Genomic DNA, 15,134 nt, shown 5'->3' on the forward strand with positions numbered 1-15,134 from the left:
ACTTTTGAAATAAATATATACTTTTTAAAGTAATATAATATGTACTTTTTAAAGTAATATTTACATAATATATAGTATAATATATAACACTGTACTATACTATATCACACTTCAGCTGAAGATAAACTTGTAGACTTCACAAGTCAAGACAGTGAGCTTCTATATTAGAATTGGGGTTGACCACATCCCTGATAGAGATGTGGTCTTCCTTTAAAAAAAAAAAACAACAACAATGTGCTCGCTTCGGCAGCACATATACTAAAAAAAACAAAAACAAAACAAAACAAAAAAATCTAGCTTCAGGGAAGGTAAATTTATCTCACTCCCAATTATGTAGATGATGATGGCAGTGGCGGCAGCTAATGTTTAAGTGCCAGACACTCACTCTTCCATACACTTTATACGTATGAACTGCCTAATTCCACACAACAACTTTATGAGGCAAATACTCTTATAATCTTCCCTTCCTGGTACAGAATGGGCAGAGATTAATAATTTGTCAATCCAAGGTCACACAGCAGATAAGTGAGGAAGCCATAAACTTGAAATCTCACTTCTAGCAAATAGTTTATTAAATATATCAGAGATTTCACTAAAATTAGCCATTAGTCTAAATATTTAAATAGGCTTTAAAAAATTCGCCTTGATGCTTCCAGGCATCTTTACAAGACTGAGGTGGAATCCAGCCCACACAAGCTGTCTGCCCAAGAGATTCATTACATATTACAATATGGCTAGTAATAGCGGCACACCAGAGAAACATTACAGATCACTTTATCTCGCTCTGCCACCCAGGCAGTTGACAGATGCATGCAGGTTTGAACAATGTCTTTATCACGGAATAATTTGTTCTCCGCTAGATTCATGTCTGCCCATCTATAAAAACAGTCATCTTCATTTAAGAGCTTAACTTACACCATAACATAACTAAGACTAGATCAAACCATCACTTTTCCACAACTGTTCTAAAACCTTTATTCCAAGATATCTGGCACCAGGTATCAGCTGAAAAACACTCATGAATGGAGAAGAGTGTTAAAAATATAAGGGAAAAATATATGAATTCGTCCCACATAAAAATCTTATATTCAGAAACTTGATCCAAATCATATTTGCTACTAAACAACAAACACACAATTTCATACAATTGAAAGATGTTTATTTATTACAATGTTTCAACTGAAGGAGAAATACAACTGTTCTAATTTAAGTTAGATATTCCATATTCTGCTACAAGGCGGCTGGTCTGGTAAACAGAACTAATATTATCTGTATAGAAGACTAGCACACTACGACTTAATTTTACATCACATGCTTGCTGAAATTTAATTTTTTTTCTTTTACAGATTAAGGGCTGTCATTTTAATGACAGTGCTTCTAATGTCTTTCTAAACTCTAATCTCCCGGGCAGTGTAACTCTTGACTGTACCCATCACTGACACCTGGACGTCAAGGATGACTAAATAATCCGTTTTAAAGAAAACCATTATTACAGAAATAGAAAGCAATCAAATTAAAACTCAACTTGGTATAAAGTTGGTAAACTCAACATGGTATAAACCACTTTGAATTTAGTATCAGCAAAAACCGTCCAGTCTCTACTGGGGGAAGAGCAATTGTCTCAGTCTCTTTAATGAACTCCTAAGGGATTTCAATGGAACCCAAAGGAAACCTGAAACACTTTGGAGCCCCTCTACAGAGCAATGTTGTCTTAAAAATACATGCTTCATAGGTCAGAACCCCATATAATGAGGTTCTCTGGACCCTTCTGCAACGAATCCACATTACATCAATTAAAAATTACTAAAAGTGAACAGGGATATACTCCCATAGTATTATCGTAGAAAGCAACTAGTATAAATCGGTGTAGCTGTTTAACTTATCAAAACACCAGATTTCTAACTAGAATTATATGGGGTGATTTCAGCATCATGTATGTATGCAAGCTTGTACTGACCCATGTGCCAGGCACTGTGCGAAGTGCTAGGATTACAAACACTGTCAATGTTATTAACCTTTATCACTTTTTTGAAAGCAGTATTTATAGTACTAAGAAGTGTTGTCACTCCAAAACTGTAAACATAAATTCGACATCAACTCCACTATTACCCTTCACTGGAAACGTGATTAACTTTCTTTTATAGCTAAATTTCACCCTGGAATTTAATTATATGACATGTGCATATATGAGTGTACAAACACACTCCTGCTCTCTATGGCATGCCTTTCCTATTTCTTTTTCTTTCTATTTTTTTTAATAAATTTTATTTACTGATTGATTTGAGAGAAGTGAAAGGGAGAAATGGGTGAGAGAGGGAAGGAGAGGAGTGGGGAGACGAAAAGGGAGGGGAGGAGGGGGAGGGGGAGGAGGGGGAGAGGGGGAGAGAGAGAAAGAGAGAAACATCAATCTGTTGTTCTGCTTATTCATGCATTCATTGGTTGCTTCTTGAATATGCTCTGACCAGAAAGAGATCAAACCTGCAACCTTGGTGCACTGGGTCCTATTTCTTTTTTTAAAAGTACTCCCAAAAGGCTGAAGAAGACTGATTCAAAGACTTCAAATATCAGATATAAAACCCTTAGATTAAGAATTTGGATAATTTTGAAAAAAATAAAGAGAGAAAAGAATTTAGGTAATTTTTTCAAAGTCTCTCACTATTCTTCCCAGTGGCCAATCATTAATTCCATTTACTTTGGATAATTTAATGCTAGTTTGCCTGTTTGTTTTTAAAGCAAGAGTCCTGAAATGGAAAACTGTCTTTCAAAGATTTTTTCCCCTTTGACATATCCCTAAAATATACTAAAAAACTTGAAGTAATCTATGCTTGATAAACATCACCTAAAGAGCCCTAGCCGGTTTTGCTCAGTGGATAGAGCATCAGCCTGCAGACTGACGGGTCCCAGGTTCGATTGTGGTCAAGGGCACATACGCAGACTATAGGCTCGATCTCTGGTAGGGGGCGTGCAGAAGGCAACCAATCAATGATTCTCATCATTGATGTTTCTTTCTCTCTCTCTCTCTCACTCTCTCTCTCTCTCTCCCCCCCCCCCCTCCCTTCCTCTCTGAAATCAATAATTAATATATATATTTTTTAAATCACCTAAAGAGTCTAAAGCTGTGTAAGAGTCAACAGTCTCCCTTATTTTTAAATACGACTAAATATTTATGGATATAATGTTTGGAAAGTAAGTTTCAGAGAAGGCCTTATCTCAGTGTTGTAAACTCAGCTCCCACTCATATTAACCTACAGGGATGTATCTGTAATAAATGATGAATTATTAAGGTTCTTGATATCATGTGGAGCCAGAGGTGCCATTAATGTAGTCATTTAGTACCATCAGGGCGTAAATAATTTATAGGATGTACAGAGCAATCCCCACAGTCTGAGGAGAATCATTCTGCAAGCTAATTGCAAAATCCAGCAGCAAGGAGATGTAGGGGTTTTCTTCTCCCCAGTCCAAGATACACTTTTGAGTCATCTGCAGCACTGATAGGCCAAACTGTGAACTTCAACAATAGCAAAACTTCTTTAAAGGAGCCCTTTGTGCCAAAACCGGTTTGGCTCAGTGGATAGAGCGTCGGCCTGCGGACTGAAAGGTCCCAGGTTCGATTCCGGTCAAGGGCATGTACCTGGGTTGCGGGCACATCCCCAGTAGGAGATGTGCAGGAGGCAGCTGATCGATGTTTCTCTCTCATCGATGTTCCTAACTCTCTATCTCTCTCCTTTCCTCTCTGTAAAAAATCAATAAAATATATTTAAAAAATAAAAATAAAAAAATAAATAAATAAAAAAATAAAGGAGCCCTTTGTAAAGTTAAAAGATAAGGACATATTGTACCCAACTGAGTATGATAATGCTTCATGCATTTATCCAGCATAATTTGCCTTCTTTTGTAAATGAAAACCCATCTCATTAGAGTCTATCTAGCATAATTTACTTTCAAAAGAAATACTCAGGATTATCATTCTGATCAATTACAGTACTGTGATTTAATCAGCTGATGATCATGAGTACTACTCTTGGAGTGCACTAAAGATAAGGATTGCAAAACAACTCTTAAATTGTCTTTTAGGTTTGCTTTTTCTTTACCACTAAGCGCTTTATACCAAAAGTCAGCCCTTCTATCTGTAACAGCGCTGCTTGGTATTGTCCTAGATTTGTTACTTCTAATCAATTGTCATAGCTAGGAAACCCCAGTGCCTGTTGAAATAGGAGTAAATGAAATCTGAGTCTGAGAGGCTCCTTTATGAATAAATGCTTCCTGGAAACATACTTGTTTTTTGGGTGAACTAGAGATGGCTGGAAACATTAAGTAAATATATTTAGGATAAATGAGATTTTATTAAAGCATAATGCTATTCCAAATTAAACTTTCTACCCTTCATCTGTACTACTTATTTGTAATACACTGTATAACACTTCCATGAATCCAAAAAGTTGAAGGTGGTAGGAAGATGAGAGCATTCATTTCAAGAATAAGAGGCATGGTTTATTTTCTTCCATTATCTTTCCTGAGTTCTCAATGATTGAAAATATACAACCACAAAACAGGAAATATAAATTCTACAATTACATTTAAGAATAGAGTTTTGCATGCCCAATTCTGGGACCTTGGGCAAGTCACTTAACCTCTCTAAACTTCAGTCTCCTCTACTGTTAAAAGAGAATAGCAAACCTCACTGGATAGCTTAGAAAATTAAAAGGTATAAGCAAAATGCTTAGCATACAGGTCAGTGTGTAAATAGTAAGTTATTGTATAATACTAGATTTGAAATAGGATTATGGCGCAGTACAATCACCTTTTCTGAGTATTTACCTACTGTACATGCAGCCATAATCCACTTCCAAAGGTAAAATCTTAATTGATTGGAACTACTCCTCTACAATATATTAAAGTAGTAAGCTAAATATTGCTTCTGGATTCCAATTTCATGAGCTTACTTCTTCTGTTTACCATTTCCCCAGACAGACCAGGATAAAGAAATATATTAACATCTTTAATGCAATGAAAGAAAAGCACATTGTACATGCTTTGAAATGATTATTGGAAGTGAAACAGTTTATTAGAATAGTATACAAGCCCAGCACAACAGACATTAGATCCTGCAAACATGGTAGTGCATCTCCCTTCCCCCCAAATGTGCTTTAGACATTTACCAGTAGGTCTATTTTAAAGAAAACTGGTGTTTCTGCTAGTGCTTAGAAAGATGGGTATGTGAAAGCCATCCACAATGCCTTTGAAGTATCCCAACTTTAGAAATGCATGTCTGGTACACAGGCTGGAACGAAGTTGTAGACTATTAAAAACTCCTCAAACTACAGCTCTAAGCCATAATGACACTCTGAAGTCAACTGATTATTCAATAATACTTAGTAAATACCTAATAGATGCTGCAAAGTCCTGTTAAAAACAAAGATGATCAGCCCTAGCTGGTTTGGCTCAATGGATAGAGCACTGGCCTGTGGACTGAAGGGTCCCGGATTTGATTCCAGTCAAGGGCACATGCCCTGGGGGCGTGTAGGAGGTAGTGATTAATGATTCTATCTCATCATCGATGTTTCTATCTCGCTCTCCCTTTCTCTCTGAAATCAAAGTATATTTTAAAAAACAAAAACAAAGATGATCAGAATAATGAAAAATTATTTGTGCATGCAAAAGTTTTTGTGAAATTTTGGTGCAATTAGACAAAACATTCCAGATAGTGTGAGATGGGAACTAGAGTAAGTAACTTAATGTGCCCATATTTCAAGAAATTTTTAAAGATGATCTTAAAATAGCCCTAGCTGGTTTGGCTCAGTGGATAGAGCCTCCAGACTGAAGGGTCCCAGGTTTGATTCCAGTCAAGGGAACATGCCCGGGTTGTGGGCTCGATCCCCAGGAGGGGGCATGTGGGAGGCAGCTGATCAATGATCCTCATCATGTTTCTATCTCTCCCTCTCCCTTCCTCTCTGATATCAATAAAAATATATTTTAAAAAGAAAGATGGGGGGAAGAAATCAACCAAAGGACTTGTATGCATGCATATAAGCCTAACCAATGGACACAGACACCAGGGGGGTGAGGGCATGAGTGGGGTGGTGGGGGGGCAATGGGGAGGATAAGGACACATAGGTAATACCTTTATCAATAAAAAAAAAAAGATGATCTTAAAATACAAATAATTACCTAAGATAATGCTCAGATTCATTCACAATGTTTACTACAGAGAATGAGGTACCCTAAAAAAAAAAAAAGAAATCACTTAATAAGATATGAGAGCCCATCCGGGTTAAGCATCAACCCAGGAACCAAGAAGCTGTCAGTTCCGGGTCAGGGCACATGCCAGGATTGTCAGCTCAATCCTCAACAGGGGTTGTGCAGGAGGCAACCGATGGATGATGTTCCTCTCTCATTGATATTTGAATCTATCCCTCTTCCTTCCTCTCTCTAAAAATCAATAAAACATTTTTTTAAGTTTAAAATATATATTAGAGAAGCAAATGAGAAAGAACTGCTTTAATTGCTTTGAGAGTTTCTCCTCATTTCCCTCAAAAGACATAGCCACACACTTTCTGTAGTTAATTTAGTGCATTCATTCAACTATTATTTTTTAGTATCTACTGCTGGTCACCATTCATATACAGCAGCGATTTTCAACCTTTTTCATCTCATGGCACACATTAACTAATTACTAAAATTCTGCATCACACCAAAAAATATGTTGTATTTTTTGCCGATCTGACCAAAACAAAAGCATAATTTTGATTCATTCACACTGGACAGCTATTGGGTTGATTGTTGTCATTTTTTTATTTGACAATCTAAGGGAAAAGAGGTCAGTGCCCCTAGCTAAACAGTCAGGTATTTCATGTTTTAGAAATTCTTGGGGCACACCGGTTGAGAATAGCTGATCTACAGCAATGACTAAACATACAAAAATCCATGCTTTTAAGCTATATTATAATCTACTGAAAAGAAGACAAAGTAAAATATGTAGCATATCAAAAGATGATGCCTTCTAATGACAAAAATAAAGCCACAAAGAGGGTCGGGGATTTCTCTGGGAGAGACAGGTAACCGGCAAGTCCTGAGATTCTTGGGGAGCCTGTTATTGAAGAACAGAGGGCATAATGAGACCGGTGCTCACAGTCTCATGGCAGATACTGGTTGGTACTGAGCATCTGAGGGTTAAGAGCAAAGAGGGGGTGAGGAATCTTTCCAGGAATAAGCACGGTTCTTTACTCTGGAATACAGACTTGGAACAGGGTGGCGTTATCCAAAGCAAGAAGTTTCTCTTGATTTCTGCTTATGGAGGCCTAGAGGCCAAGAGAGAAGGAGCCTACCCCATGCTGAGCAGAGTGAATTGGATTCTAACCCACTGTACTAGTATGCTCAGCCCCATGGCCAATCTCACGTCTCTGTAAGAAGTACGGTGAAAATATGACACAAATGAAAGGAAGAAATGGAAAATAAAGGTAGGTACTAACAATTGAGGTAAACATGAGGGACCTTAAGTGGAAGGAAAATTTAATCTGTATCTTTTTTTAAAGGACTCATTTTCAGTTCACCACCTTGTGGTTTGAAGCAATTAAAGAAAAATTTCAAAGACCAAATATTAGAACAAAAGATGCTTCTATAGTGCTCTTGTCACTTAGGAAATTAGAAGGCTTTCAGGAGCTCTGTGCCAGGAGCCCGGGGCAGAGACCACAGTGCACCCTCTCTTGGTGTGTGGCCATACACCCCCTTACAGCGAAACAATATACAGGCAAGGCCACTCAGGTTTGCAGGCTTCCTTCTACTCAATCTTGTCAAGTTCCAAAGCAGTAGTGGTCTAAGCAAACACATGGTTTCACTCTTTCAGTCAACTGGTACAACTGAATTAACAGACAATACCCTCTCTTACTCCGAGCCTCTCTCGAGGGGTTAGTACTGAATTTCCCCCATTACAAAACCATTTACCCATTCCTTTACCCTCAGCTGCTACTGCTCCTTCTCTGCATTTACACCCAAACTCTTCCACCTTCGGATAGGACATCAGGCACAGGTGCTGGTCTAGATTACCAACAGCAATACCAACAGCAAGTGTCTCCCCCTCAATTCACTCTATTCAGTTAGTGTAAGGTTACAGAGGTTCAGAACTACTGAGCTCTTTTTACTACCAGGCAATATATTGGTATTCATTATTAACCTCAATTTTGGTAGATGGGGTGCAGGCACAATCTACCCCATTAGGCATTTAGGAATTCTGACCCAAAGTTTAAAAATATAGTTTCTTGCCCTAGCTGGTTTGGCTCGATGGCTAGAGCGTCAGCCTACGGACTGAAGGGTCCCAGGTTCGAATCCGGTCAAGGGCACATGCCTGGGTTGTGGGCTCGATCCCCAGTGTGGGGCGTGCAGGAGGCAGCCAATGATTCTCTCTCATCATTGATGTTTCTCTCTCTCCCTCTCCTTTCCTCTCTGAAATCAATAAAAATATATTAAAAAAAATAAAAAATATATATATAGTTTCTTGCTTAGGAATCATTACTGTTTTCGACACCTGTATTTGCAGCCATAATGCTATAACCACTTCAACAAGTAGGGGAAAAAAGTTGAGGTGTACGGAGAAGAAAAAAGTAGTCATTATGCCAGGATACTCCTCCCTGGGTAAGAACTGCATCGTCATTCCAGCACCCTTCCCCACTCCCTCTTCCCCATATCCACCAGAAAAAGAGGCCTCTAGTGGGGTCACTTCTTTAGCACCACCTGATGATGAATGTGAGCACACTAACAGGAAGGTATGTAAGCCAGTCCTTCCCATATCTATCTCTTCCCTTAGGACAACCAATGTTTTAACTGCCCAGTCCAATTCTCTATCAAACTGACCATCATTTATGCAGACCAGGAAATACACTTTTGCAGCTTGGCCAGTGTGGCTCAGTGGTTGAACATCGACCCATAAACCAAGAGGTCGCCTGTTAGATTCCCGGTCAAAGCACATGCCTGGGTTGCTGCCTGATCCCCAGTAGAGGGTGTGCAGAGGCAGCCAATTGATGATGTTTCTCTTTCATCGATGTTTCTCTCTCTCTATCCCTCTCATTTTCTCCCTCTCCAAAATTAATAAAAACATGTATTTAAATTAAAAATTAGTACAGCAGGTCCTCAAAAAACATCATTTCTTTATAGCATTGATGAAGTGCCATTTATATCAATTAGCCTACAGTAAAATTGGTTTTATCATGTGTTACTTCACCACGTTGCAAGAACCTATCGATGACATTGAGGACTTACTATACTCTAAGGAGGATACCTGTCTGCCCACTATTGAGCATTATGGGCTGTAAAGTGTATTCCCTGGTCAGCATAAATGATGGTCAGCCATCCAAATTGGTACAATTATCTTCTGTTCTGGTTCTTTTATGGCACTCTGAGCATTTGCATCTACCATCAGACAAGCAAAGACAGTCCACAGTCAGTAACGATTCCTGCCAGGACCCATTTGTAGCCGCCTAGGGCTATATCAGTATCACATGCCAGCTACGTTCAGGGCCTTCACACCCAGGAATGTGCCACATAGCCATCTGCGGTGTATCTTTCCCCAGCAGACAGAAGAGAGCTTACTGGCATTTTGAGCTCAAAGGGTGCAAGAGGAACACGTGTAGATGCGGCCTATCTTGCGCTGCTGCAGTGCCTCCATATCCACCCATTTCACAGGCCCAGGTGGCCATCTCAAGCAAGCACACAGGGATGTTTACTTGTTGAATCCAATCATCTTCTGAACCTGGAAAGGGTCTGATGGTAACCAACATGTCCTACTTTAATGCACCCTCAAAGTCTCACAGTGATCTCCACAGGACTATCTGTGTTCCACATGGGCAGCCCTTTAATAAGCCAGGTTTTCATTGCTTTTCTGCCTGACCATATACTCAGGCCATTGGCCATTGCCCATGAGTCAGTAAAAACCCAAACACTGCCCTGGTGGGTGTGGCTCAGTTGGCTGAGCCTTGTTCCATGCACCAAAAGGTCACCGATTCAATTCCCAGTCAGGAAGCATGCCCAGGATGAGACTCGATCCCCAGTAGGTGGGGTGCAGGAGGCAGCCAAGGGATGTCTCTCTTTCATATGGATGTTTCTCTCTCCCTCTCCCTTCAAACAGGATGTTGTCTAGTCATCTTGGAACTGCCATCCACAAACCAAGCAGCTCCCTGTTGGTCACTTAGGAGCTGTTTGTAGGACACTGCCCAAGGGACGATGGCATCTAGCAGCTCCTCACACAGTTCCAAAGTCAGTAGAGGGGAAGAGGCTCTCTGCTTGTGAGCATCTCCTCCTTGCGTTCCCCAGGTGGCATGATCCTGCATAAACCATTTCCGTTTTATTATGGAAATTCCTGGGCACTGTCCTCCCTACTGGAGTGTTATCGGACATTATGCAAGACGTCATGAGTATTTCAGGTTTCAAGATTATTTTATGACTTTTAGTCACGATGGTGGTTTCAATTAATGTCCAATAGCAAGCCAATAACTGCCCTTCAAATGGAAATGCTCTAGTTCAAAGTCCTAGGAGTCGTTGCCAGTAGGCACTCACAGGCTTTTGCCGTAAGCCCAGCCTACCGTATGCATAGAGTTATCCCACAGAGAATTTGTCCATACCAGCACTCCAGTTTCTACTCTACACTGTGTAGGCTGGAGCAATCTTACTGGTTCCCATTTAGAATGTCCAACCAATATTGTCTGAAGAGTAGATTTACATACCTTCTATTTTACAATATTGAGTAGAGAAAACATTCCCCAGTCAGACAGTGTCCATCTCCATAACCACTTCTCCTACAAACTTGTACCTTACATTCCTCACTGCAACCTCCTTTGGGACATTATTAACAGGCTTTAGTTTTACAATACCAGGTAAGGATAATGTTCCCCAGCCAGACTTAATGTCCATTCCCACAATACATTCAGATAAAGGAGACATAACTTCTTTAAATAAAGTCTATTTACATTCCAACTTTTGCCCAGCTGGCATGGCTCAGTGGTTGAGAGTTGACCTATGAACCAGGAAGTCACGGTTTGATTCCCAATTAGTGCACATGCCCAGGTAGCAGGCTCGATCCCCAGTGTGGGGCATACGAGAGGCAGCCAATCAATGATTCTTCCTCATCACTGATGTTTCTGTCTCTCTCCCTCTCCCTTCCTGAAATCAATAATATATTATGAAAGTTGGAATGTTTAATTTATATGTATATATACATACATATAAATTAAACATAAAATTAAACATATATATACATACATATAAATTAAACATTCCAACTTTCATAATGTTCTCTCAATTACATCATGGTTTCACCAATGGGTTTGGTACCACGGTATAAGAGGTTCCCATATTAAGGAATCCTGAAAACGTCTCCAATTCCTGACCACTGTACCCACTCTTGTGCAAGAAGCTTTGGATCCCCACCACCACCATCACCACCCTCATGAGCTGAACCAAGGGAACCTGGCCCTTTAGTCAATTTTTATCTAATTTAATCTGCCTTACCAATGCCTCAAGAAATTGCTGGTCAGGTTTCTCATGGTAACCTCTGCCTTTGGGTTTTTAAATTTCTCCAAACTGAAGTAAATAGAGCAGACTTATCCGGGGCTCTGTAATGTTGGAGAGCCGCTTGGCCTGCTCAAACTTAGGTAGTCTTATATGAAAACCTTTGTTTTTACCCTCTCAATGTCTGCTTTATTCACCCCATTTTCCTTTTTTTAGAAACTGTTTATTTGCTATCAATTTTATTTCCATTCTGTTACGAGACCACGGGAGAACAGCTTAAGACACTCAGTGGCTATTCCTACCCAATTGGTGGCCTGAGCATGGGGGCTGCCGACAAGTCTTCAGTGGCAGTCTGAACGCTTCTTCAGCAGGAAGCTGTGCACCTTCACCGGTCTGTGACCTCCGTCTGCAACCTCAGGCTGAGCAGCAGTGAACTCAGGAGCTGGAGCCATCCATTCACCCTGAAATTCCTCCTTGGTCACAGCCTTTCAATCTCTTCACGATCTCTGTAAAGGTCAAGATCAGGCATGACCTCCCCTGGGTGTTCACAGACGGTGCCAGGCATGTGCAGTACTTCCTAGGGCAGCATCCACCACATCAGACCCACTGAGGGAGCCCCCGTGTGTTGCAATGTCCTTCAGTGCAGAGGAAAGTCTGTTACACAGACCAATGGTGGGCAAGTTAACATAAGACGCCTCTGTGAGAGGCTGGTGTCAGCCCTAGGATCAGTAACAACCAGAAGTCTCAGCTTCCGAAGGCTCCCTGGATCTGGTTGGTGAAGGTTCCAGGAGTGAAGTGGCCGGCAAGAGGAGCGGCTCCAGTGGCAGCAGCAAACTTCAGCGCAGTTCACGGACCAGTATTCCTGGACCATATGACACTGACATCAGCGAAGTTTTCAATGGCAACAGTGGCACCAGCAGTTGACAGCAGAAGCTTCTCCCAGGTTCCCTTCAGATTTATGATGCAGATGCCGTCACTCTTCCTTTGTGGATGTACTGTTCCATCTAGAACTCAAGGTTGGTGCCACCAAAGTGGGTTCCTGCTGCAAGCAATTTGAGGACAGCCTCTTCTTTCATTTGCAGGATATCAAGGGGTCTGAGCATTGTGAAATTTCCCTTTAAGTTACCTGGGAACCAAGACCAAAGCCAAATGGGCCCTTCCCTGGGTAGCACAAAAAGACTCCTGCATTTTTTAAAACTATTTTTATTGATTTTTAGACAGAGGGGAAGGGAGAAAGAGAAACATCGATGTGAGGGTGCACATCAATCAGTTGCCTCCTACATGCCCCTCCAGGGGATCAAACCTACAAGCAACCGGGCATGTGCCCTGACTAGGAATTGAACCGGCCACCTTTTGGTGCATAGGATGACGCCCAACCAAGCAAGCCACACCGGCTAGTGCCCACCATGGCTTTTAAGGAAGAGAGAGAGGGAAAGCGAGAAACATCAATGATGAGAGAGAATCATCAATCAGCTGCTACTACTAGAGATAGAGCCTAAAACCCAAGCATATGCCCTAACTGCAAATAGAACCCTGACCTCCTGGTTCACGGGTGGATGCTCCATCACTGATCCACACTGGATGGGCTCTTAATAACCATTTAAATTTCTTAATAACCATTTAAATTTTTCTTCTTTCTTAATAACCATTTAAATTTTTCTGCCTTGCTAAGACCAGTCTACTGACTCTGTCCTTTGCTTTTCTTCATTCTCTTATTAATTAACCTAATATTTTTATTAGCATCTATGAAACCCAGAAGCAAAGCTGAGAGAGCAAATTCACAAGGCTTCCCCAACTATCCCTTGGTTTTACAGCAGTTGGGACTCTTTTACATGGGGTGTCCATGTAAAAGAGTCCCCCTTAACCATAGCATTTACCATGAACTCAGTAACAGGCACATTCAGCAAGTGCCTATGGGATTATCATAAAGATAATCCCACAAGGTTTATACAGAAAACGTTATCTACTTCATCTGGGGTGTTCCACTTGACATTTATGGGGGAAATGGGCAGTTAGTCCCCTTTCTCAGGGTAAACAGATCTTACAGTGGCTTTTATGCAGTCCACCAGGCTGGCTGTTCCCTTGGGAATGACCTGCTTTGTGTCTGGATCACATATAGCCATCTGTGATTGTTCCATAACGAGCTATAAATCCTGCATCAACCCAAACATGCTCTTTCCCCCATTGTGGCATTTAAAACCAGATACTGCTCCTAAATTAATCACTCTCACAGAACATCTTACTAAAGGATGTTCTTCAGAAAGCTATTACTGATCCACAATATGAAACAACTTCTTCACACTATACTCCCTGGTTTCAAATAGTATCTTGGTTTTGCCCTTACCTCACACCAAGTGCCTTCTTAGTGACCAGAAGTCTAGAGGTACTTTCTGTTGTCCTTACCTAATTTTTCCCTTGGGGTTAGTGAGTGACCAAAGCTCAGACTCACTGAAATTTGGGTTTGGTCTAGGATCAAGGTCTGACTCAGCACACTCTTTTAGTTTCATTTTAGCTATTACAGATAATAGCCAAGGGATTGAACCAATGTCCTGGTAATTGGATCCATCTCTAATCTCCATTGGTGACTTTTATGTTTAGTACCTAAGAGCAGCACAGCTACTGCTCCATACCATGGGCAACCAAATGGCCAATGAGGAATCAAAGGTTCCACATTACCCACTCCTTTATCCTTTTTTCTTTTTCCCCAAACTACATTTCCATGAGCCAGGGTCATTCTAGCAAATCTCACTTATGTGACACCAAATGTCCAGGAAAAATTCCACGTTAAAAGAAAAAAATATCATTTGTTAAAACCCAGTAAGGAAGACCTTATTCAAAGTGGTGCCCTGATATGTAATCTAATGAAAGCTGTGGACCAAATTTTAGGTGAGTGACCAAGGAGATATCTAGCAGCTGTCTGAATGTCTCCAAAGCCCATCTAACTAACCAAAACATCCAGTTTATTCCAGGTTTTTCAGCCTTCTGAGGGTCCCTAAGTCCCTAGACAGCCCCCAGTGGAGGGCAAGGAGCCCAAATTTTAAGTGACAATAGAGATGGGCAGGGAAAAAGGTCTGGCCTGGTGGACAGAGGGATGGAGGAGAAAGGGTTTGGAGGGAGACATATCAAAGGACTCAAGGGAACTAGAGGAAAGACTGAAGGTGGTATGAGGAGAAAGGAACAGCTTCTACAATGGGAAGGGGGAGGTCTTAAAGGAGCCAGCTTGAAACGGCAAGTTTCCCCAAGAGGCCAGTGAAGTTTCATATTATTCTCAGCAAAAGCATGCCAACAAAGATGAAGGTAGACAGAGTTGGTGGAACAGGGGTTCAACCAGAGAGAGAGCCAGGAAGAAGAGTCTCCCAGCCCAGTTGTTACTTTTCAAACAAAGAAGCCTAGAACTCTAACCCATCTTTTTTCAAACAGCTGCTTGCTTGGGACTCTAACCCAGCCTGTGTTTATCTAGGACTCCATCCCATCATCTGGAGCAGTGGTTGCCAACCTTTTGGACCTCACGGACCACCAGTGGTCCGCAGACCACCGGTTGGCGACCGCTGTTGTGGAGCACACACAGAATCTAAGAATCCAATCTGTCCTTACCAGCTTCCACGGACGTTTGTCCGGAGCAATGGTTCAGGAGTCGG

At 41.1% G+C, this 15,134-nt stretch overlaps 1 protein-coding gene and 1 pseudogene across 5 annotated transcripts in view; both read right to left on the reverse strand.

Moving 5' to 3' along the window:
• LRIG2 (leucine rich repeats and immunoglobulin like domains 2) overlaps nucleotides 1–15,134 on the reverse strand; it is a 110,268-nt gene that overhangs the window by 27,135 nt on the left and 67,999 nt on the right. The window lies entirely within an intron of this gene.
• LOC118672773 lies at nucleotides 11,174–15,084 on the reverse strand (annotated as a pseudogene).

Source organism: Myotis myotis, unplaced genomic scaffold, assembly GCF_014108235.1.
Source record: "Myotis myotis isolate mMyoMyo1 unplaced genomic scaffold, mMyoMyo1.p scaffold_m19_p_18, whole genome shotgun sequence".
In the NCBI taxonomy this organism is placed as follows: Eukaryota; Metazoa; Chordata; class Mammalia; order Chiroptera; family Vespertilionidae; genus Myotis; species Myotis myotis.